This window comes from Paramisgurnus dabryanus, chromosome 18 (genome assembly GCF_030506205.2).
Source record: "Paramisgurnus dabryanus chromosome 18, PD_genome_1.1, whole genome shotgun sequence".
Lineage (NCBI taxonomy): Eukaryota > Metazoa > Chordata > Actinopteri > Cypriniformes > Cobitidae > Paramisgurnus > Paramisgurnus dabryanus.
Window position 1 is genome coordinate 452,501 of NC_133354.1, and position 25,209 is coordinate 477,709.

General features: G+C 37.6%; 1 protein-coding gene across 3 annotated transcripts in view; it reads left to right on the forward strand.

Moving 5' to 3' along the window:
- The window catches only part of hcn1 (hyperpolarization activated cyclic nucleotide-gated potassium channel 1), a 119,056-nt gene that overhangs the window by 31,797 nt on the left and 62,050 nt on the right, over nt 1–25,209 (forward strand). The gene's annotated exons all lie outside the window — the stretch shown is intronic.

A 25,209-nucleotide genomic window follows, 5' to 3' on the forward strand; every position in this document is an offset into this window, starting at 1 on the left:
TCTTATCAACACCCATTCAAGTAAAGTGTTATCATTTCAGCGTGAAGTTACATAATAGTCATCAAACCGATAACTAACAGGTTCAGGACGTGTTAGTCTTCTTGAACAATTTATCAGAAAGAATGCATTCATAAGAGTCATTTTGTGAGAGGCAGTATAGAAATATGTGTTTTTATTTGACATTTTTGTATTGTTTTATGGCGTCTGAGAATGCAGAATCAAAGCATTGTCTGTTTAGTTCTTGTTGTGCTGTTGATTCAGTTGAATAGCACTGCAGAAAACACTGTCAGAATATTTTATTACCGTGACATCACCCAAAAAATGCAGACAGACTGTTAACACAAGCAAATTTCATGAAAATCTTTCAAATCCTATCTTGGCTCTCACAACATCACCCATAGGACAGAAAATCTGAAATAAGATTTCTTGCATATCTCAATTGTTTCTCCTGAACACCCGTGAGGTTAAAGTAGAGCAAATGGAGACTTTTCACATGTGTGTTTTCTCTGTGGATCTTTTATCTCTCTCTTTTTCTCTTTATCTGTCTATCTATCTATCTCTCGCTCTAATCCAACGAAACTGCAGTCTCAGCACAGATGAGCGGTGCCATATTGAGAGTCTCTCTATCCTCCCTCTTTTCCCTTTATCTCTATATTGCATTTACTTATTTGGCAGTTGACCTTCAACAATGGACTTGGCACGCTAGATATAGGCATCACTGCCTAATCTCCCCCTCCCGTTTACATCTCTCATCCCACCTTATGTTGTTCTCTTTGGCTTTGGTACGCATGGTCCTCACCCAGGTCGTTCCCCCATTCGTTCCATTTATAGATCTATAGCTGAGCTTGGGCTGAGCGAGAAAGTGAGATGAATGGATTTTCTCTCCTCCCTCCCTCACACAACAGACTTCCTCTTTTACACCAGATTGGATCCAGTGCTACGCTAGTTACCACAACTAGAGCCGCTGATCTTTTTAACCATTTGTGACCCAGTCTGTGAAAACCCAGCTGAAGTTTGTGATTTACTGTTTGCTATACGTATATAAAGTCATACATAATGTAAAGAACATTTTGTGAATATCTTTAGTATTGACTGAGTAAGGTTATGTTAAAGATTGAAATCAATGCAAAATCAAACTTTAATGCTCCCAATCTCAAAATTAGTTTGGATTTCACACACAGTGTCATATATAAGGACACACAGGATAACCCCAAAGCAGCATTTGCAATGCATTTAATTTGTATGTTTTTAAGTGAAACACAATATTTTTTTTTAATCTATAATGGTTTGATTCGGATGGAAATAGTTTAGGGTCTGATATTATTTGTTAATAGTTTTCCCCTGCCCTCATGACCTTCATGAGATTGTGAGTGTTTTAAAAGAAGTGAGCGTATTTTGCATGATTTATGTGCTTATTTTCATAATTATAATCAAAACATGGTTTAATTTTTACTTATTATTATTTTGAAAAACAGTTTTGTCCATTTTAAATCATATGGATCCTTAACAAAAATCTTTATTTTTTTTTCATTGTTTGTGCATTTGGAAAGACGTTATTATAACGCATCTTTAATTTTTTTTTAATTAATCATTTAGTCTTTTTTATTTATATGCAATAGCCAGAAGGCCAGGCTTGCTTAATGAGTTGATAAGATGTTGTTTAATACCAGCCATTATCATTATGAGCTAACATCAGATGATCTTTAGGGCTAAAAGGAAAATAGTCAAACTAACATTTATTGTGCTATTTCAAATAATTGCTTATTATTTTTTCTTAATTTTTTTTATAATTTCTTCATTTAAGATTTTAAACATATAGACATTACATTTTAAAGAGATTGTTATGCCTATTGAAAGAAAAAAAGGAGGTACCGTACAGTACCAGTCGAGAGAGAGAGAGAAAGAAAGAGATGTCAGCCATTTCTAAATCAATGTGCTTTTAGACTCTCTGCTGGTATTACACTGAGACCAATCTTTCATTTGAACAGTACAGTGTGTACGTGTGTGTGATATCCACATTTATCTGTGTTGGCAGCAGGCTGCTTCTAATAAAATGAATAAGCTGGCTAAATATGTGACCCTGGACCAGAAAACCAGTCATAAGTCACATAGGTAAATTTGTAGCAATACCCAACAATACATTGTGTGGGTCACGATTATCGATTTTTTTATATGCCAAAAATCATTAGGATAATAAGTAAAGATCATGCTCCATGAAGATATTTGTAAATCAATATCAAAAATGTATTTATCATAAGTTATATTCAGTGTGGCACGTGACTGCTCTTCCGAGGGGCGCAAATTAATAATAAGTACTCGGAGGGCCCTATTTTAACGATCTAAAATGCAAGTGTGAAGCGCAAAGCGCAAGTGACTTTGTGGGCGGATCTTGGGCGCTGTTGCTATTTTCCTGGCGGGAGAAATAACTCTTGCGCCAGGCGCAAATCAATAAGCGATTGGTCTGAAGTAGGTTCATTATTCATAGGTGTGGTTTGGGCGTAACGTTAAATAAACCAATCAGAACGTCATCCAACATTCCCTTTAAACGCAAGTGCGCAAGTTCCATGGCGGGTTGCTATTATTATGACAGATTTACCAGGCGCACGCCAGGAGCGGTTCATAGCCGAGGAGACCCACGTTCTTGTAAGAGCAGTCAAAGACAGAAAAGTTGTTTTGTATGGGGATGGGAGAAACCCGCCCAAATCAGCGTCGGTTAAACAGGGGTGGGAGGAAAAATTGTCTCATCAGCTGGCATGCCCAGGACGTTGCGCCGCAAGCGCTGCAATGATGTCAGGAGACGGGGAAAATCCCAAGCTTGCCAGCATAAATCGGGCACGCCGTGAAACGGGAGGTGGATCTGCCTCTATACAGGACCTGACGCCAGCAGAGGACATGAAAGCGCTCACCGCTGAAAGCCAAGAAACGCAAGCAGTCCAACCCCAAAGTACACTTACAAATCAAGTTCACATACATTAAGGTTTCTTATGAAAACATTTTAATTATTATTTACATAAAATAAATGTAATACAGCCACACATTATGGTCAAGCATGCGCCCTTAAAATAGCATAATGAACAACGCGCAACGCGCCACTGACTTTAGACTAGTTTTTTCTGGTCAGTGGCGCAATTGTTTTTTTGCGCCGGAACACGCCTCCTTTTTTGCGCTGAACCGCCCAGGGAGCGCAAGTTCATTCCCTAGTTTGCCGACGTGCGTCTGTGGAGGGAAAAACCTGCTGTGCGCCGGTGCAAAATACGAATGATACATGCGTCACTGACAAAGTCAATTGCGCTGAGTGCAAGATAGGGCCCGGAGTGTCATGTGCGTTTTCAAAATATGTGTTTGTTTCGTTTTGTCAAAATAAGTGCCTGCTGCACAAGCGTCAAAACCGTTTATGATAAAAGAGACGCTCACGTTCACAAAATAAATGCAAGACACTCCCTTAATAGTAATCTCTGATTACGCATGAGATTATGCGAGTGTCTGGCAAACGTGATCGTCTCTTTTATCATAAACCCTTTAGACGCGTCTCCAGCAGGCACTTATTTTTACAAGACACATGATGCACATAGGTTCACTCGACACGCCAAACACATATTTTGAAATAAGGAAACACACACACACGACGGGCGACATACATGTTGTGACCATTTGGCAATTTTCTAATTTTTTTTTTTAGGCAACCTCAGATTCCAGATTTTCAAATAGTTGTATCTCAGCCAAATATTGTCCTATCCTAACAAAACTTATTTATTCAGCTTTCAGATGATGTATTATGATTGGTTTTGTGGTCCAGGGTCACATATGCTCCCTCACAACAAAAACAATGTCAGTGGTTTAATTGAAGTAACAACTGTATTTAAAACTCAAGTTGGATTAGTTAGTTTAAACAACATTATACCACGGGTCTGTTGAATGCTTTTTTTCTGATTGGCTGAGAAGTGGTCCATGGTTGTTTATTATTTTTCAGTAAACCGCATACTTAACCTCTTATATGTCTTAAAAATAGGCACCAGATCAATGTTTGTGGTAATCGTGGTGTAAGAGGAATAATTGACTCCGGTCCTTTGAATTATTTGAAATATATTTTCTTATAATTCAATGGCCCATCGTCAATTATTCCTTACTTAACCACCCATCCCAAGATTTGACTCATCAATATGACTCACAGTATGTTGTAATTTTATTCTAAACATTTGAGACTGGATGCGCTCCTTCATTGCATTGCATTGCATGAGTGAAAGGCAGTTTTGTAAGAGATCAGACAGCATAGTCAGTCTCAGATGATATTTTTAGCACTTTTGAGGCCAGTCTTCCCCCATAACCTAAGAACAGAGTGAAGATCTCTTTTAAATCTGTGACAGCACATCAGTGAAATGTTAGCTCAAATCTCACAGCACTTCCACTTTAAATCTGAATTGTCTGAATGTGAATGCAGTGAACATACAGTAAATAAATATGTTGGGATTGTTACATTATTTTGCACAACCATGAAAAGTCAAAGCAGTGCATACACAAGTTTTATTTTTATATTTAAATGTATGCATTTGGCATCTGTATCCTCATTTTCAAATCTGTGATGATATAAATAATCAATGCTATATAAACAATGCATACTGGAATATCAGACTTGTGAACTTTTAAGCTGAAAATATAAGCTTATAATATAAGTTATCATTTTACAATAAACACTGCAAACTGTTATTGTAACATGTATAGCAAATATTATAATTTAATTATTGTATGTTGATACACATATTCTACTGTTCTCTTGCCCAAAGGCTTTCATAGACTTTCTAAGGCGACGTCTCTCTTTGTGTCCGGAATGGACTGAATTTCATCCCACACGCGATGTTCATTTGTGTCAGACGTGCTGAGTGATGCTGTCTGGATCAAGAGTTTGGCATTTGAATCATGGGAGATCAACTGTCTGACACAACCATTAACTGTGGCCTTGATCAATAATTTAACTCTGGTAATTTGGGCTCTATAATTAGGGATAGTGGATGGGCTTTTGGCGGCTTTCTACATTGTGGCCATTGTAGCCTTGTTGCCAGATGGGAATAACAGGCAATAAATGTCCCTTTCATAGTCTCTCTCTCTTTTTTTCTTTGAATGCAAATTGATTATTGTAAGAAAATATGGGCATGTCAAAGTCAGACGGACTCTGGGAATCTTGCCATTTAATTATGCGAGGTAAAACATCACAAATAAGAACATTTACAACATTTACCAAAAGCTTATAATTTCAAGGTTTTCACTTTTTTACCGAGTAGATAGTTCTTGACCTATTTTGTAATACATTATTGGTTATTGATAATTTATTGATTAATTTATCAACAGTTATCGGTAACAGATACAGTGTGCCCTGTTGTCACTGTATGTGCATACATATTAACTCTTTCCCTGCTATTGATGTGTTATTTTGTCAATTAAGAGAAAACATTTGCAAAAAAATACGTGTTGATGAATTTTTATGTTAATCTGCAATATCACGATTATCCACTAGATGGATTACCCAATTTATAAAAAACTGAAGCCAAAACATTATTTACTAATTTTAAACTCTGAATGTTTTGATAATCATTCTGAATCAGAGCTCTAACAAAATTTTCTTTACAAAAATGCAATTATTTTAAAAGAAAAAAGTACCCATATTTAAGAGTTTATAAGCAGAGAAAAAATATAGATACAGTAGGATGAATTTTTTCCCTTTTTTTACTATTTGTTTGAAAGCAGAGGGTCTGTTCTTTCATTTAATGTATTTATATATTTTAGAATAAACTTTTGCTGCATTTTGTGAAAATTTTCCTGGAAGACATTTTGTGAAACTTTTGTGAAAATCACAAATGCTGGCGGGCAACTTTTCAAAAAATGGCTGGCGGGGAATGAGTTAATGTGTTATTTCTGTAGCCAAGCCATTGCACGAATCAGTAACATTTGTGTCCCTATGAAATACAAATATATTTATAAAAATACAATAAAACTATTAAATGCATTTTTTTTATTAAGAAAAGTGTCCTCTACATTAATTTAACAGCAAATTTAAACTATATAATTATATAAATATATAATAATATGTATGTATTATATTACATTATAATAATATAATATAATATAATATAATAATAATCAAACTACACAAAATTGCATTTATCTCTATATTTTACCTTTAAATAAAAAGCATTAAATTCTTTAGATTTTTTTTGCATTTTTGCATGGCTTCATTTTCCATCTTGCTGTAAATATTTTTTAATCATTAAACAATAATAATATTTTAGATGAAATATACATTTTAGTCGTGTCCCCAAGTTTTTATTTAGTCCAGTTACATTCCCCACTCTTATAAACAACAAATATTTCACAAGTCACATTTTTTAGCAGGAAGTTGCAACATCTGGATCTTCTGAAGGCTATGAGAAGACCAAAAGTTGATTTAATCTAATTTTTTTCCTGTACATATTACAGTATTGTACCTATAAATGTGAACATGTTACCTATATCATTCTTCGATGCTATCAATTGAAAAAAAAAAATGTATATTTGCACATATTCATGTCATGTCAAGTCATGTCATGTATTTGCTAAATCTATGCTAAATATGTCAGCCCTGTTACTTTCAGTCGTGTTGCATTCAGTCCCGTTACTAAAATGCGTCCATCTTCCACCATGCAAAAAAATAACTACTTACCTAAGATTGGCTAGTACCCATTTCGAGTAAGTATGTGTTTTATTAGATAAAAAATTGATTCAACTTCAGTTTGTAATTGAGTTACAAAATGCAAATGGCAGCGATTGAGTACAATCCCTTAGCCGTGTATATACATCACTATATTATTTCCTGCAAGGAATGGTTGCTAATAAATGTAAGTATTGACAGATAAATACTTCATGTGCTGTATTGTGCCAAAGCATTGGACTTGCAGTAAATAAAAGAATTCAATTCATTCGACTTTCTCGTAACTGCATTTTTAATGCCTCTTATTGTTCGTATTGAGGACGTACAGAATGACAAATCAATGGCAGAACAAAGTCCGAACAAGATCTACTGAGTTTAACATTACATATAACCAATGAACCAAGCAGATCCCTTAAAAATGCACAAGAACATATAGGTCTCCATTTAGGTCTCCAGAATTGCAGTAAGGACAGAGCGAAATGTTACAACTCCATCAAACTGTAAAGAAAACGTTCACCAGGCTATAATCACTGTAGGTGACTGTGGTGCTAATGAGAAACAATGCCAATGTATGTGGTTGGTATCAGAGAAACGCTGTTTCGATTAAAGTCATCAGTCTGTGTTGTTGTTTTGTTCCATGTTCTCGTGTTACGTCCAAGAATCGATTGACTTTGCCCTCGAACCATAAATAAGTCCTGTGCATTGAAACGTGAAGCCTTGGGCATGATAGGTTTCAGTGTTTGTTTTAAGCGATCCACACAACGCTGGTGTTAAAATAATATGTAAAGTTCCTAGCGTTACATTTGCCACTTGTCTTGTTTTCAGGAAGTATCTGTACAATTTCTTCACTTATATTCATTGAATATTCACATTGACCTTAAAGGTAACAGGGTCAGAAAGAAGCTCATATAACTTAATTACAACCACTTCAACTGCAAGAAGATTCATACAGCATAGCAATAAAGTAGACTTCAAGGTAGACAGTAAAGAAAAGACAGGAGAGCTGTTCAGTCTTGAAGCTGTGTGCATCATTCAAGGCCTCATTGTGGCACAGCTGAGATTAAAAGACCAGAGGACTTGAGGTTATCACGCTTCTGAGACTAAAATAGACCTACAGCCGCCCAAAACGGCCCAACCCTGATGAACCGCACCATTCAGGGAAGATGCACCATTTAGAGCACATAGAGATGAGAAATCACTGCTTGTTTCTGTTTCACATCATTACTCGACACCAGTCCTATAACATTTTACACTCCCTAAGACATTTTCAGTTCCTACACATTTGAAACAATCCAGGGAGGTGTAAGTACAAGAAGAAACTAGATTTAGATTATCATAGGAAAATGCTAGATGCTAGAGGGGGGTTATCGGGGTCTTGCTAGTGTTGGTCAGGTTGCTAGGATATTTTGGGTGGTTAGTACATAGGTGATTTCATTCTGGACCAAGTTAAGAGTTCAACACCCCAAGTGTCTGATATCCTGGAGTCTTATGTAAAAAACGTTGGCTGTGTCCCAATTCGAAGGCTGCGACCTTTGAAGGACTTATTCCAAGACCGATTGCGTCACAGCAGCACGACTGAAGGCTAGTATATATATATATTTAACACTCTGGGGTCGACGGTGGCGCGGGCGCCGCAAACTCTTTATTTTTCAATCACTCCGCAAAGAGACTTAAATTACTCTGCTGATTTTTGACATACAGATATGATTTATACATCATTTCAAACGTTAAAGTGTCTAGTTTTTTTCTGTCCACTCCCAATAAAAACAGAATGTTGTGCTTTTCGCAAAATTAAGAAAATAAACATGATGCACGTTCTGTTCTCTCTCCCTCAGTGAAGTCCTTTCAGAAACGCGTCAGAAAAATAAACTGTAACTTAACGAATACTTGGTGTAGAAACAAAAGATAAATGTCTACATAATGCTTGGAATGTCTCCTTTTAAATGATATAAGTGAAATTGAAAACAGATATTGTCATTCGGTGTAAACTGTATGAGAAGGAGGAGAAGTACCATATTTCGCCAGTTACCTCATTATCTGTAATGAGATCGGATCGCCACACCCCCGCGCCATTGAAGTGAATGAGCAGAAACATCCATATGCATGACTCGTGCCTCCTGCAGTCAATGGATCATACGCAATCCACAACCCAGTCTCTCCATTCCTTGTTGTTCCATCCGATTGCACCAAACATGACTTAAATCCTTATTTCCTTGCGTATGTGTGTCAGTATCTCCAGACGCGAGTGTTTTCTTTGTTCTTCCGTCAAACAGTTCACGCGATTGGAACGCACATACACAAACACGCGAGTCAGGAAACTCGACGCGCTTTTTGGTATTCTTATATAATGCGCGATTCCAAACAGTACAATCCTTATTTAGTTGCGTCTAAGCGCATATCTCCGCACAGCAAGTTTATTAAACACAGGATCACTCGCGTGTGCACACATTCACTGCTTTCATGATCAACACGTGAGGTAATGGCGGCGGTTGTAAACAAACATTGATACGTTTACCACGCGTGTCCCTTGTTGTGTTTCTACTATAATGATTACAAAAACACAAATAAGAGTCCAGACAACGATAGGCAGTTGTTCTTTTGAGCTTTTTACTGCACAAAAGTAAACCTCTCGCTGGCCAACCAAACACTAACCCTGGGTTGAAGTGTGTTCATGTTAAGATGGCCAAACAGTATCTTTACCATGATTAAGCTACTATGGTTTTTAAAAGGTAACTTATACTTGTGAAATTAATAGAAAATATTTCAATAGAAATATATATAAATATATATAATGTGTGTGTGTGTGTGTGTATTTACATTATATTGAAAAGTAAACCTTATCATGGTTTTACTACAGAGAAAGTTATTCCTGTTGAACATCCACACAAGGCTCATTAGTGGCTCATTATTCAACTCTTTTGTCTCTCAGCTGTCAATCACTGATTATTCAGGAGCTTTCCCGCCTCCATGCATACAGCCTTTCCCAAGCAAAAGTGTCTTAGAAATTGTAAATCAATATCTTGCTTTATGTGATTGAGTAGGCCATATGATTTTCACATCATTTTGAAGAAAAAACTCTAGACTAGTAGATCCAGTTTGGAAAGTCTTGGGAAAACATGTTTAGAATGAGTTTTGTGGAGTTATATCAGTGACTTAAAAATTTTGCTTTTTCAAAAACCACGCATAAACATTTTTCTCTCAAAAATACAAACATGTACATACATGTTGATTATATGATATTGTAGCCCAGTTTGTGATGAACACAGTGTTATGAGACTTTTGCCATTAATATGTTTTTAAGCAACTGAAAAAAGCACAAATGTCAGTGCATGTCAAAACTTCCCAAGGGCCCTAAAAACCCCTTAGACCCCAGAGGGTTAATAAGTCAGAGACGTGTCCGTTGTGTCCCGCTGACTGGCGAGATGGGGGCGTATAGCAGGTGATGCAACTTAAGGATCCTTCGAAGGTTAGACGTCTCATTTGAGTTCTCTTTGTGGACTGTGAAGGCTGCGACCTTCAAAGAACGCGTCTTTTGAAGGACACCACTTTTTCATCCTTACTGTGCTTTCATACCAGATGCGAAATAGTCGGCAAAAACGCGCTATTTGTGTGTAGTTGGTCGCTTAACTCTTTCACCGCCAGCGTTTTTTAAAAAGTTGCCAGCCAGTGCCAGCGTTTTTCATGATTTTCACCAAAGTTTAACGCCTTCCAGAAAATGTTCTTCTTTAAATATATAAACATACAATATACCAAATGAAAGAACAGACCCTCTGCTTTCAAAAAAAAAAAAAAAAGTTTCATCCTACCTTCAGTGGTTCTTTTGTAATCAGCTTTTGAATATGGGTAGGTTTCTGCAAAAACATCACATTTTGAGCAAAAAGCAGAGATAATTCCATTTTTGTGACGGACTTTTCATAGAGATCCCATTCAGAGCGATCTTTAAAACAGACACGGACATGCAGCCGCTTGCCACAGGGCAATACTTCCGGGTTTAAAAAGTTGCGGAAGGGCGCCACCGGGTGGATAATATTGCGGAAAGATGGAAAATCTCGTCAGTGGCGGGGAAGCGTTTTCTCTTAATTGACGAGATATCTCGTCAATGGCAGTGAAAGAGTTAAACATTTGAGTTAATGTGCTTCATTCGCGCGTGAAAGCCGCACATGAAATTCTAGTCATTCGAGACATAACGTGGAAATTCCTGATAACGTAAGCTCCTGAATTGTTAATGCAGTGTGAAAATTTGCGCTTACCGCACCACAGAATGCCTATTCACGTCTTTGCATTGACTTAACATGTAAATCACTTTTCTGTGCCTGCTGTGAATGCACCATTAAAGGGGACATATGTGAAGTTTTAGCTTAAAATACCATATAGATCATTTTTTATAACGTTAAAATTGCCACTTTGTAGTTGTGAGCAACAATTTGCCATTTTTGGGTGTCTGCTTTTAAATCCAAATGAGCTGATCTTTGCAATAAATCCCAGTGCCGTGGTTGGATAGTGCAGATTAAGTGGCGGTATTATCCCCTTCTGACATCACAAGGGGAGCCACATTTCAATTACCTATTTTTTCACATGCTTGCAGAGAATGGTTTACCAAAGTTAAGTTACTGGTTTGTACATTTTTATATTTATTAGGTTGACGGAAGCACTGGGGACCCAATTATAGCATTGAAGCATGGAAAAGTAATATTTTCATGATTTGTCACATTTAAAGTACACACAGTCAGGAGTGTCCATAGGGTGTGCATATATTTGTGGTTTATCTGCATATGAAAAATTGTACATATGCACATTTCAGTTTGCATATATGCAGCATTTTAACATGAGGCCCAAGGTTTACAGATTTTATTCAGATCCTTAAATGTATGTCAATCAAACATGAAACTCTAAGGGCGTTTTCACATTAGCACTTTTGGTACGCACCCGGGTTCGATTGACATCAGAGTTCGTTACATTTGGATGATGTGAACGCTGTCTTCCGAACTCGGGTGCGCACCCGCGAAACATACTCGAGTCCGCTTTAAAAGGGTGGTCTGGGGTCCGCTTCATGTGAACTCCAGATCGGTTTGCTGCTAATGTGAGCGCAATCGTACCAAATCACGGAAGTGAACCGCTGTTAATTACGTATTATATGGAATGTCCCACCAAAACAGACGTGTGTGTTTGTGTGCGTGCACTTACCTTGACAACAAAATGCATAGAATGCTTGCTTGACTTTTGTTCTTATTTTTTTAAACCTTTGGTTTTGTTTTCAAAGAAATAATACAGAAACGCACTTGCGTCTGTCTGCCCCAAACATACTAAAGTCGTTTCGATGACAACGGTCTGTCCGCCAACGTCAATTTTTGTGGAGGTATTTAGAAATCATCTCTCTGCTTGCAGTTCGTCAATCACGCTTGTCGTCTTCTCGTTTACAGCGGTTGCCAAGCAACATGAGAATGCGCCGGCTGCAGCTTGATGATGCAAGCGTACCGCGGTTCGGATGCAAAAATAATATGTGAACAAAGTCCACGGGGGGCATGGGGAGGGGGGAGCAATCGAACTCGGGTTCGGACCAGGCAATCGCACCAAATGTGAAACCGCCCTAAGTGTTGAGAATTATTTTATGCTATTTTCCGCTCTTGCTCAACTTATACTTTAGAAATCTACTGGAAGTCCCAGTTTTCTACATCCCAAATTTTTATGCTTTGACAGCTTGTGAAGTTTCACAGCTTTTTTTCTTCTGGTGTAAGACAGGGCATGCAGTGACCTTTGGATCAACACCCTTTCTCTCCTCCAAGCGTTTGAACCTCAGTAATCAAAGTGTCAGGTGTATTTTGGCTCTGCATTGAAACAGCCAACAGTCACACGCACACCAGCGATCGACCAATCATTTACATCAATTGTTACTTTAGCTTAAATTAATAATGTTTCTAGTCACTAAATTAAAAAAGAGACTTCCCGGGAAGAAACAATCAGTTTATCCAAAACTAAAAACTCTACCAATGACCAAAATTCTGCACTTTCTCCATTTCTTCACACTCCAAATCCATCACCACTTCCGTCGCCCTAATTTGTTTGCTTCCCTTCCCCGAATGCTATTTTTCACAAGCAGGCTAATGATTGGCCTCCTCTTTAAGGCGCCTGACAGGTCGGTGTTGAGTAGGATGTGTAAGTGCTAAATATCCGCGTAACGGGGCTGAATGAGAAGGTTTAATGACAGACAGCAGGGCCGCACTCAAAGTTCTGGCTCGTTTTTCGTCACCCCATGGGGGTCCGGTTCACAGCCCCTCGCCAAGCGCCAGAGAGGGTGATGTCATTTCCATGTGGCGGCTTGCCAGGCGCACTGTAAAAAGCCTTCTTCCTCTGGAACAGTGAAATACCCTCAAACCATTGAGCAGTGAGTCACATTTCCTATCAAGCGCAAGCCTTTCCACTTCATTTAGCTTGTTACGATGTGTACAGATTCTTACACAACACGCATTCATGCCCTGAAATCGGTAAGCCAGTCGTGACTACAGTGCACATCAACATGCTTTGTTGTGATGCTTTATTATTAAAATCTTGAATTTCAAAATTAGCATTATTAAATAAGTTAAAACATTGTGCACTTTGTATACAATGTGTAAATATTCAATGCATCAATAAATAATGGCTCCAAAAACATAATTGGAATTTAATTGGACACTTTTATCCCATTTTTTTGTTTTGCATCAGATGATACAATTTTAAGACAATTTTGCAATTACTTTTAACCAGATTTAATGATTTTAGTGAACGTGAAATGCTTTACACAGGTTTCCTAGCAGATTTACCACACAGATGTACCATATTTTTTCCAGTTAACTATAACCATGTCCCTTAAAAGCTGAACACCAGAAAATTTATTTTGACAGATTTTAATTTAAACGATTGAAAGAATTCATTACATTTAGGCATTTAGATGATGCTTTTGTCCAAAGCAATTTACAAAGATTAGGAAACAATAAAAGCAATGTGTCATAGGGAGGCAATAGTACAAAATGTGCTTATAACAAGATACCAGTTTTCACTATTTCAAAACAAGAGTTTGTTTAGGTATTGAAGATACACATCTCTCCCCGTGACAGACTCTGCAAAGTTTGGTTTAGGTAGAACGAGTATAAGGCACTGGCCGGTGCATGTTTTTGGAGGTCGACACACTAAATCCCTTACAAGAACCAGCATTTCACCCCTGACCAATGAGCTTAACACTACAAATCAATACCCAATGAGCGTCATCAAAATCCGGTTGAGTAAGGGAGTAAGGGGAGACGGGGACGAGACTGCGTCAGCCATCTCCCTGATGCGTGTCTGGGCATCATACTACTCCCATTCGACTCCCACCTACTCAGAAACCTCAGGGAGGAGGGCCGAGGAAGGGATAACATTATGCAATACTTACCTTTAAATCTTTACTCTGTGTTTGGGAATGAATAGCCCGATTTGGGGTTTTATAAGTCTTGTTTTTGGCCTTGTATTGTGGATTGAATGTACACAAGGTAGCATTTTATAACATTTTCAATTTCAAATGAAAAGCCTGCTGCTCCATTTTTGTCATTGTTCATTGTAATAAATCCAGTCGTGAATTAATCTTCCCATGTTAATCCCTGATATCCTCTAATCAGGGGCATCATGCTCCATTTTTTTAAGAGGGCACAGTGTGCACAGCTCACAGAAATTTGTGCATACACAGACATCAAACGAAATATTATAGAGCTTTCAGTCTTTTCCATGGCATTTACATTTCTAACAATCTGAACACCGCTGCTTTCATGCAAAAACCTCCAAAATAAAAGTGTTGACTAACTTTCATATCAAATACAATCAAATTGGAATAATGACATATTGGTATCATATTTACACATTATGTGTCATTTTGTGTGGATTTTGTGTTAAAATATAACACAAGTTGTGTTAAAAGTTGTTTCAATAATAACACAGAGATGGGTGTATTCTGGGACAACACATTGATAATGTTTTGTCCCAGAATCAACACTAATGTGTTGTTTCTAACTACACATTTGTTCTAAGAGTGTGTGTTATTTACATTTTGCATGTGTTAGTGTAATTGCAGTTACTGTACACCAAGTGTGGTTTTGTAGGGCTGTAAATTGCATTTATTGGCTTTGTTCCAAACACTGATGTGCTTCACTGTCTGTTGTCTACATAGACAGCAACAATACTTTCTAAATCAGGACTGTAACTGAAGTGTAACTATACTGACTAAATTGGTACACTCTACATAGGTACCCACTTTGTTGATTTTTGAACTCAGTAATGAGTTGAAATCAAATCTGTGTAGCTGGAAGCGTTTGCTTTTGTGTACTTTCATTTATTTTGTGCCTGACACTCCAACAGATTGATTATAATAGAGCCTGATGACAGCGTACTTGAAGTAAATACCTAAAATGTTCACATCTGGAGTGAAATTTAATTTGAAATTTAATGTTGACATTTCCCTTGACTATGTTTGCCATTTAAAAAAAAAATTTCACTGAGCTTGTCGCAATGCGTTTGGGGATTTTATTTATATAGAACAATTAAAAACAGTGTGAAGGTAACATGGCATGCAGAATTGGCAAAGCTAGGTATTATAAGTCGGCATTTTTTCCCTAATGATTGGAACATTCAGAAATAATTAGGAACTTGTTTATGGCCTGGTTTCAGAGACAAGGCTTAGCTATAGTATATATGATTAATATGAAAAGTTAATGTATTCATAAAATGTTATAAAACTGGGCCCCCATCTCATGCCCTCCAAAGATGCCATGCCCCCAGTTTGAGAACCACTGCATTAGAGTAGCACCCTATCTGCTTTATATCTGCTAACACTTACTATAACCCCCACTTACTATTGTAATGATCCAATAATATCTTTGGAACTGCATGTCAACGTATTGCACTAACCCTACCCCTAACCTAGCCTGGTCCAATCAGACTCTCGTACATTCATTTCATTTGTACAAAGAGTCTGGCCACGCTCCATTGCAAAGTGTTACTTCCATTAAGGAGGGCCCATTGTTGAAGTTTAAAACTATTGGATCTGCCCAGGGTCACTCAGGATCTGCCAAAGCCAGCCGCTAACGTGTGGTCGTGACGTATATCATGCACCGAAACCGTCCGGAAACAACAAGTCAGAATAATCAGACAAACAAAACTTAGCAAACCTGGTTCTTGCTCCGGCTTTAACTTCTGTATATTCGGCAGTTTTGCAACAACGGCCCGAATAGCTTTTCTCACGTCTTTCTCCGCTGCCATTACTGAACTACAACTCAAACTGACGCACGACCTCAACGTCATCGTTCTTAGCCACCCCCATCTGTTCGCTGATTGGTCCTGCAGATTTTTGCAGGAGAAAACGAAACTCTACAGAGCAGTCCCAGACGTAGCACTGAAGCGAAATGAAAATTAAGCGGAAGCACGTAGGAGGGCGGAGTCAGGCTACCCCTAACCAGTCCCTCCAAAAAAACACAATCATGCAATCGAATGATTCGATCAATAATCAGCCAAAGTCTGCATATTTATGCTGGGGCAGCATTTTTTAAACACACCGCACTTTCGCCGCATAAATTGCAGATTTCGGCTCGCAAAATAATTTCATAATCCCTGCATTTTCGTAGCAAAAGTCATATATATCTTACTAGAAAATAGAAAAATGTTGCATTTACTTTACACATGCGCAGCCATGTCCCCTGTTGTCATGGGAATGTTAGGAAGGGACGTAATTACGCGATGTGAACATCAATGAAAAGCTGCAAACAGTTTTTGCAAGTTCACGCAATTTTTGCAAGTTCCTGCAATTTTGGTAAGTTCCTGCAATTTCATTGCATAAAATTGCATAAATATCCCGCATATTCCATCGCATTTTTTAAGAAAACAGTTACTTGACATGTACTTGCAAACTTAATAGAATGCACAAAGTGGACTATCGAAATAAAGTGTAACCTTTTTATAAAGTGCATAGTGTGTTAATGAGTATATGAGTATATATGAGTATATATGTAGTCTTTAGGTATTTGTGTGTATGGGGGTATGCAGTGAGATAGCACTGGAATGGTGACGGAGGGTCAGAGAGCTGCGAAACATCAGGCCGCACAGCCGTCGGCTAATTTTAGCCCTAGCGCACTGTACGCCACTACAGTATCTCGCTCACAGGCAGATTAATAGAGTTACAGAGGCCTTTACTGTATCATTGCCTGAGACGGTCCCAGAGACAGCTGTGGGAGAAGAGAGAGAGAGAGAAGGATTGCATAGAAGGAGGTCAAGCAGAGAGAATAATGGGAGGTTAAAACTCCTACAGTATGTCTTTTGCAATAATATCCATAGTTTGTTGATACAATCAAAATGGGTACCACGGTAATACAATGTTGTTGTTGTTGTTTGTAGAGCATATGTACCTCTTCCAAGAGCTCAGGAGGTTCATACAAATGCTTGAGACAAATACAATTAAGTATCAGAATTGGAGTTTTAAAGAAAGATTAATCTAGTAAGTGCGTCAACATAGAGACATGTAACAGAGACTGATACACAATCAAGACACGTTACTAAAGGAATCCGCCTGCAAACATCTCTCCGAGAGAATTTTGTGAGGCAGAGAGAGCTGGAGAATTATTGACAGTAAGTTAATGTACAGCGCCTTAGGCCACCTTTGCCATTCTGTTCTCTCTTCCATGTTTAGTTTCCCTTATTATTATTGTCATTTTTACAGTCTCCAACTCCATTGGTGTTTCCATCTGCTCTTCTCCAGCTGCACGCTGATATTATTTGTTTGTTTATTTGTTCTTCACATCATTCCAGCATCTACGGCTACATTCATGGCGAAACACAATTTAATCCATGTAACCCACATTGGGGAAGGACATCTCCAATTCACCTAACCTGCATGTTTTGGCCTGTGGGAGGAAATCGGAGTACCCGGGTTAAACCCAGAATAGGGTTGTGCGGATAGACGATAGTATCGTGTATCGGCGGTTGTCAGACATATTGCGGTTACACTTTATTTTGATAGTCCACTTTAGACATTCTACTAACTATAAACAACTTTGCAACTACATGTAAACTAACTTTCAATAATTTGCAACTATACGTCAACTAACTGTCATTAGAGTATTAGTAGACTGTAAGGGTTGGGGTTAGGGAAGAGGTTTGGGTTAGTGGAATAAGTTGACATGCACCTGCAAAGATACTTATAGTCAGTTGAAAGTCTGTTGAGATATCATCACAATAAAGTGTTAGTAGATATTAAGCAGACAGTTTACTAATTATCTAAAGATTGGTAGTTGATAAGTAGTTGCAAAGTTACTTATAATTAGTTAAATGTCTAAAGTGGACTATCGAAATAAAGTGTTACCCATATCGCTAATAGCGTGCTTTCATGATGATAGTTGGCGATAGGTATTATTATTATCATCATAGTTTCACATTAACATGCGCATTGCATGCTGTTCCTGGCATGAAAGGGTTTGTGAGCTTCACTTTGCCCGAGTGAGCTTTCATTAACCAATCAGATTGCAGGATTAAGATTAGTGTGCATGTTAGATTTAGGCTTGGGTTAGGGTCTTTTAAGAAATACTCCTCACACTATTATTTCACACTAATTTGAGGGTTTAAAAATGGTTAGGGTTTGAGTTAAGGGTAGGTTGGTGTATCTTTGATTAAAACGTTGATCCAGGATCAGCAAAAAATATTGATCCAGGATCACATCTTACTTGGTGAAATCACGGCGACCGTAAAGACTTGGAGTTAGGCTTTGGAGTTGGATCAATACAATATTTTGAAAATGCATAACAACACCCTGGCAACAACCCTCAATACCCCATCATTGTGAAAGTGCGTTTTGCATTCATGTGTTTGAAAATATCTAGATCTAGTAGTTAGTATGAATTTGCAATACATGTAACCTGGACACTTTAATATAAAGAGTTAGCAAAGCCATTTAGATTTATAACACTGATGAACATGTCTGGACCGTGTTCATTAAAAATATGTGTCTTTTCGTGTCTGTTGCAAAGGCCGATAGGAGATATCTGACTCTCTGGCGTGGAGGTCTGATCTTTTAAGTGCTGTGTGCCCTTTTACCAATAACCTTGAGCATCAGTCGGGTCTCTGTTGGTTAGCATTCAGATCATGCCTGACCTCTATACAACACTGTTGTATGTTAGCGATCAGGACTCAAGCTTCAGGGGAACGTTTTTGCACGCCTCTTTTCAACACGCGATGTAAACTGAACTAATTAAAAATGGCTTTAAGCTATTATTTGATTACTCTATATGGCCAAATTGATTATATTTAGGTATGTGTTTTATATAGAGTCACATATAGTCTAACCCAGAGTTAATTGCCTTGTTTAAAGGTAAAATGGGAATAACTGGATTGTGATTTCACCAACCTTTCAGGTATTGAATCATCCTAAACCGCACCTCACTCCATGGGACTAAAACGTATATAATGTATTTTTAAAGCAACATAGAGCACCTTTAAACATGACCATTTTGAATATCATTTCAATTTAGCTTTTTCAAAAACCATGCATAAACATTTTTCATATGTAAATACATGTGGCTCACATGCTATTGTAGCCCAATTTGTACTGAACACTGTGTTATGAGACTTTTGTCATTATTATGTTTTAATCAGCTGAAAAAAGCACAATTGTCAGTGCTGGACTGCCAAAGCAACCAATCACATTTTGCTTTGTGCTGTTTCAAGAGGCGTGGATTTGTCTACAACTAGCAAACTGGTGTTCAACCAAATCATTCATTCACAAACATCTCTACAGTTTATGTCATGAATCTCGCATACTTTTAAAAATGCAGCGTTTATTCGATCTGGATGAAACATTGTAACGATGACAGCTTTCTTCTTCGATCAGACGACTTTGTGTTGTTTTCCGGCGGACCATTAAAGAATGCATCACATATTTCTCCTGAAAATCCTGTATATGTATTGCATCTGCTGAAGTGTTTTCAAGTAGGTGTGCCGTATGCATCACACATTTAGCCATTGGTCTGTGGGCATGACGTCTGTGGCTAAGCCTATCGCTGGGTCCGAAACCGCCTTCTTCAATACCATATAGTAGGCGAAAGCAGTAGGAAATGAGAGTTTGAGAGTTTGTCTGAATTCATAGTAATATTTGTAATAACAGTATGTGAAAGTACCCGGATGACCTACTACTTCTGGCAAGATCCCAAAGTGTTCATCCGATGGACACTATCCCGTCAACCCCCAGGAGAGGAGTTATTCAACGGAAAAGTGGCGTTGTTTTATTAAATAATGTCTGAAAGCGGTAACACGGCTCTATTTAAATGCAAATACGTATATTAAACAGCTGTCCCTTGTGCTTAACGCTTTCCCCGTCATTGATGAGTTATCTCGTCAATTAAGAGAAAACATTAGCATGAAAAAAACGTGTTCCTGATTAGTTTTATGGTTATCTGTAAAACTGTGATTATCCAATTTATAAAAAACTGAAGCAAAACAATATTTATTAATTTTACACTACGTGTATGTTTTGATAATCGTTCTGAATCTGATCTCTAACAAAATTCTTTCACAAAAAAGCAATTATTTCAGCTTTTTGCAAAAAAAAAAAAAAAAAAAATATATATATATATATATATATATATATATATATATATATATATATATATATATATAAACTTTCAAAAAATGTCTGGTGGGGAATGAGGTTAACTTGTTGCTATGACAATCTATGTCACGTGATGTTTCAACATGGCGGATGCAGCACGTCCGATTTCATTCATACTATCCATATTCATACTGTATAGACCTACTGTTTTAATCTATCGATGAGTCGATGAGGTACTCATATAATTCAGTACCTACTGTCACAGTATGCGATTTTGGTTGCAGCCTACATAAGCCATACAGTAAAATAGGTTTGTGTTAATCTGAATAAATGTGTGTAAATACAGCCCAGTCTCACGAAATTTCGTTATATAGTCACGTATTTTTTTGATTCTTTTTTCGTGCTATTATCACGAAATTTTGTGTTTTTTTTGTGATCGTATAACGAATTCCTGTTTTCGTGTGATTATCACGTATTGGTTACTCAACTGTTTTGTCCTATTTTCTTACCATTGTCGCTTCGGTTTAGGGTTAGATTTACATAAAATGACATCCCTAACCAAACCCAACTCTAACCCTAACGCCAGGCGACATATAAAAAAATAAATCAGAAAAAATAGTATAAACCAATATATAAAGTGACATTCTAATGCAAGCACCAAATCTAACCCTAAACCGAAGCGACAATGGTTTAAAAATAGGAAAAAGCAGTTGAGTAACCAATACGTGATAATCACACGAAAACAGGAATTTGTTATACGATCACGAAAAAACACGAAATTTCGTGATAATAGCACGAAAAAAGAATAAAAAAAATACGTGACTATATCACGAAACTTTGTGAGACTGGGTAGGTAAATATTGACTCCCAAATGGATTGTTTCTGTCATTGAGGGTCTTTCCCATGTCAGCACTTCTAGGATTGAGTGTCTGTCCCATGAGGTGTATTTTAAAGGACTCGGAAAACCAATACGCATGCAATGCTATGTTTTTATGCAGCATACAGCATTACTTCAGGGCCTGGTTTTGAAGGTTAATTCATTTTGACAATATACTTGACCTTACACCCAGTAAGTACTTGACCTCACAAGTGACTGTCGACTGGGTTCAAATGTAAAATGCTGCTATGTGGTTTTCTTAACAAGACTTTATCTATCAGAGTTTGATGAGATTGACATTTTGCAGTAATATTGGTGTAATTCATTTTTAGTTGTGGTTACACCAGATAAACACTGGATGCAACACCGGATACAGTTGTTATATTCTGCATTTTACTTCTGTTCTAGACTTTGTAGTACTTTAGATTACTCTTAAAATCTCGTACATCACTGAACTATAAATGTAACAGAAAATGTATCTTCATGAAGTCTTGAGTATGGATGTCAGGCTAATACAAGCATGACCCTTTCTCATTAACAAAATGAAGAAACACAGCCAAAACAGCCTGTACATACAGTATTTGAAGAAAGCTTTATCACATTCCTGAAGTTCCTAAGTGTCAAAGACGAGATACAACTTCGGCAATCTGTTCTGTTAATCCACAGTGACATTCTGGATCTTCACAGTAAGTCAAAAATAGTGTGTGAGCCCACAAAAGGTCACCATGGCTTAAAGTGGATTTTGTCAAGCATAAAATGATTTACTGTACCCATCATCGTAGTGAGAGGTCCAATATCATAACCGGACGTTAAAATGCCATTAAGTATACACGTGCATTTGTCGAGTGCTAAAGCAAACCTCTCGGCTTAAAAATAGATAACAATTACATCCACCTTTAAATTCTACTTTAATTTGGCATGGGAAATATTTCGGCAATAGGGGGTTTATCGTGCAAAGCCAGCGACCGGTGAAGCTGGAAAACATTAGTCGAGATCTCTTTCCGAAGTATTAAGTTTCTCCAGCCAGGGATGTATAATAATATCAGACTGGGATAGAAAAGAAACAGAGATATGTTTGGATTTAATGGGTTTTTAATGCAAATGAGGAATGGTTGAATTACCAATCTTGCACAATGAAAGCATTCAGGAGAGATCGCCTTTGTTCTGAGGTAGCGGCGTAAAAACCCTTCAGCCCGTAATGTCTTCTTACGATGACCACTGCATTTTATTATAACCCGAGTCTGATTATAAAGCCCTATGGGTTTTGTCTCTTTACTCATGTCAAGTGAAACAGGCTAACCTGTACCTTAAACATTGATAGGATTTAATATTTATTGTCATGATTGAAATTGCATATATGGATTATTTAAATAATATTGAGTAGCAAATGTGTTCTGGACATTGGATATTTTAAAGCGTTTTTGCCGTGCCTGTAGTATTTTTTGTACTTAGAGAAGTATGCAAGTCCGTGCTTGTTTGAAATGTTATTAAATGTTTGTAAACAAATTTAAAGCAGATAGGTTACTCAGGTGCATATTGGTGCACATAGATGTTTGTGTACTTCGGGGTGGATTGCAGGTTATTAAAGTGTGCTGCATAATTTGTGGTCTTTTTTAATGGAATATACAAGTTCAATATTTGACACTTTAGGGCAAGCAAATGAATTAGCATTGATTTTATGCACCTGAAGTGTTAGAAGCAAACAAATGTTAAAGAGCAAATATGTATACAGTATCTCTCTCTCTCTCTATCTCTCTCACACATGCACACACAGCCTGCATTATTATTTTCCTGCATTTAAAATTGATATTTGCTTTATTCTTGCCAGGCCTAAATTGATTTCTTAGAAATTCAAAGCTCTTTCACTTATCCGCGTCTCTGTTGTGCCAGCTTACAGTGCAGTTTGCATTAAGACCAATTGACCAATCGGCTGCATGTCATTTGAGGTCATGCACACTTTTTTTGTGGTATCTAGATTATGCTTTTTGCAGATGTGTTTGTCCTAAGCAAATGCTATGCATTTAATTCATACATATTCATTATAATTATGTATAAAAAGTATGTATGTTCCCTGGGATTCGAACACATGACATTTGCCCTGCTAAGGCAAATCTCTACCTGTTAACTCTTTCACCGCCATTGACAAGATATCTCGTCAATTAAGAGAAAACGCTTCCCAATGCCAATGACGAGATTTTCCGTCTTTCCGCAATACCGCTATTAAACCCTTCCGCAACTTTTTAAACCCGGAAGTATTGCCCTATGGCAAGTGGCTGCATGTCCGTGTCTGTTTTAAAGATCGCTCTGAATGGGATCTCTATAAAAAGTCCGTCACAAAAATGGTATTTCTGCTTTTTGCTCAAAATGTGGTGTTTTTGCAGAAACCTACCCATATTCAAAAGCTGATTGCAAAAGAACCACTGAAGGTAGGATGAAACGTTTTTTTTTTTTTTTTTTGAAAGCAGAGGGTCTGTTCTTTCATTTGGTATATTGCATATTTATATATTTAAAGAAGAACATTTTCTGGAAGGCAATAAACTTTGGTGATAATCATGAAAAACGCTGGCGCTGGCTGCCAACTTTTTAAAAAAACGCTGGCGGTGAAAGAGTTAAAGGCAGGGTGCGTGATCTCTGAAGGCCAATGTTGACATTTGAAATCACCTAAACAAACACGCCCCTACCCAAAATAGAATCTGGGCCTTCATAGGCCTAGGCTGCACGGGTATTTTTATAACCAGAGTTTTTCCTCCAAAAAACCCGTCCACACATGCTCAGTTTAAAAGAAATCTCCATCCTCAGGAAAAAGCAAAAACCTGCTATCAAGCACTGTCAAGAACATGCCACACCAGCAGGCGGCGATATAACCCAAACTGTAAAGCCACCTTGGCTAATCAGAAGCCTAACAAAGTGACGTCGCAAGGAAAAAAACACGGTTTTAGTGTCTACAAGACAACACGGCAACCAGCGTTTCTTAAAGGGGTTTTCAAAAATGTTCGGTTTCAGTGCCCTGATACTGTGTTTTCGCGTGGGTGAATGGCCGAACCGTGTAAAAAAAGTCATGGTTATAAAAATACCCGTGTAAAAAAAACCAGGCAATGATGTCGGTTAGTAGACACACCCCTTACTGCTGATTGGCTACAAGTGTGTTTTGGGAGTCAGCCCAACTTTCCACATAAATCATGCACCCCGCCTTTAATCTACAGAAACACTGGTTGTATGTCTTTATATTTTTCTTGGCTTCTGACTGTATCACTACACATTTATGTCTTACAGTGCATTGCAAGCCATACATTTGATCAGTATGTGTAATCCCTGGGGATCAAACCCATGCGCACACGTACTGCACACAATGCTAGCTGAGTTACAGAAACTGCATTGTGCACAAAGGTTTTCTTTAAATTAAACAAATGTACTTCTTTAAAACTGCACCTTGCAAGCTATATAAAGTAGCATTCTCTGAACTGATGTAAGACTTTGGAACAGCCCTTTTCATTGCACTTTTATTGATGCAGTGCCGTTGCATATCAAGGCTTTTAGTGGGTGGAGATGGATAGCGCATCATCTCTACTCGCGTGTCTCTGAAACCTCCGGGGTAGTGAATCATCATCACGCTGTCTTCTCGCGATCTTCTCTCCATCCACGCTGCATTATTAGCATTTGGAATCGACGAGGAGTTGAAACAGACATGACATTTTGAGCTGTGCTATCTACAAGGCAATTCAAATACAAGACTATGTGGGTTATTTTATTAAACAATGATGGAAATATGAGTATCTAATTTTCCCTTTTTTTGAGATGAAATCCAAATTGACCCATAATAAATGTCCATAAAATTGTTGTGTACGATTCATCACTTATGCATTATTTTGCATAAAAATGTCTTTCAAGGCTGGTAAACTGTTTATGTAAGTGAGAGTAAAATATAATTGAATGATATTATAGCATAAACGATTTCACATTGTTATGATTCAATAAATTGCTGATGTTTAATAATTTTTCAACCCACAATCAAATTCAATATCATAAATGTCCCATTATTTAAGATAAATGCAGTTTAATCTT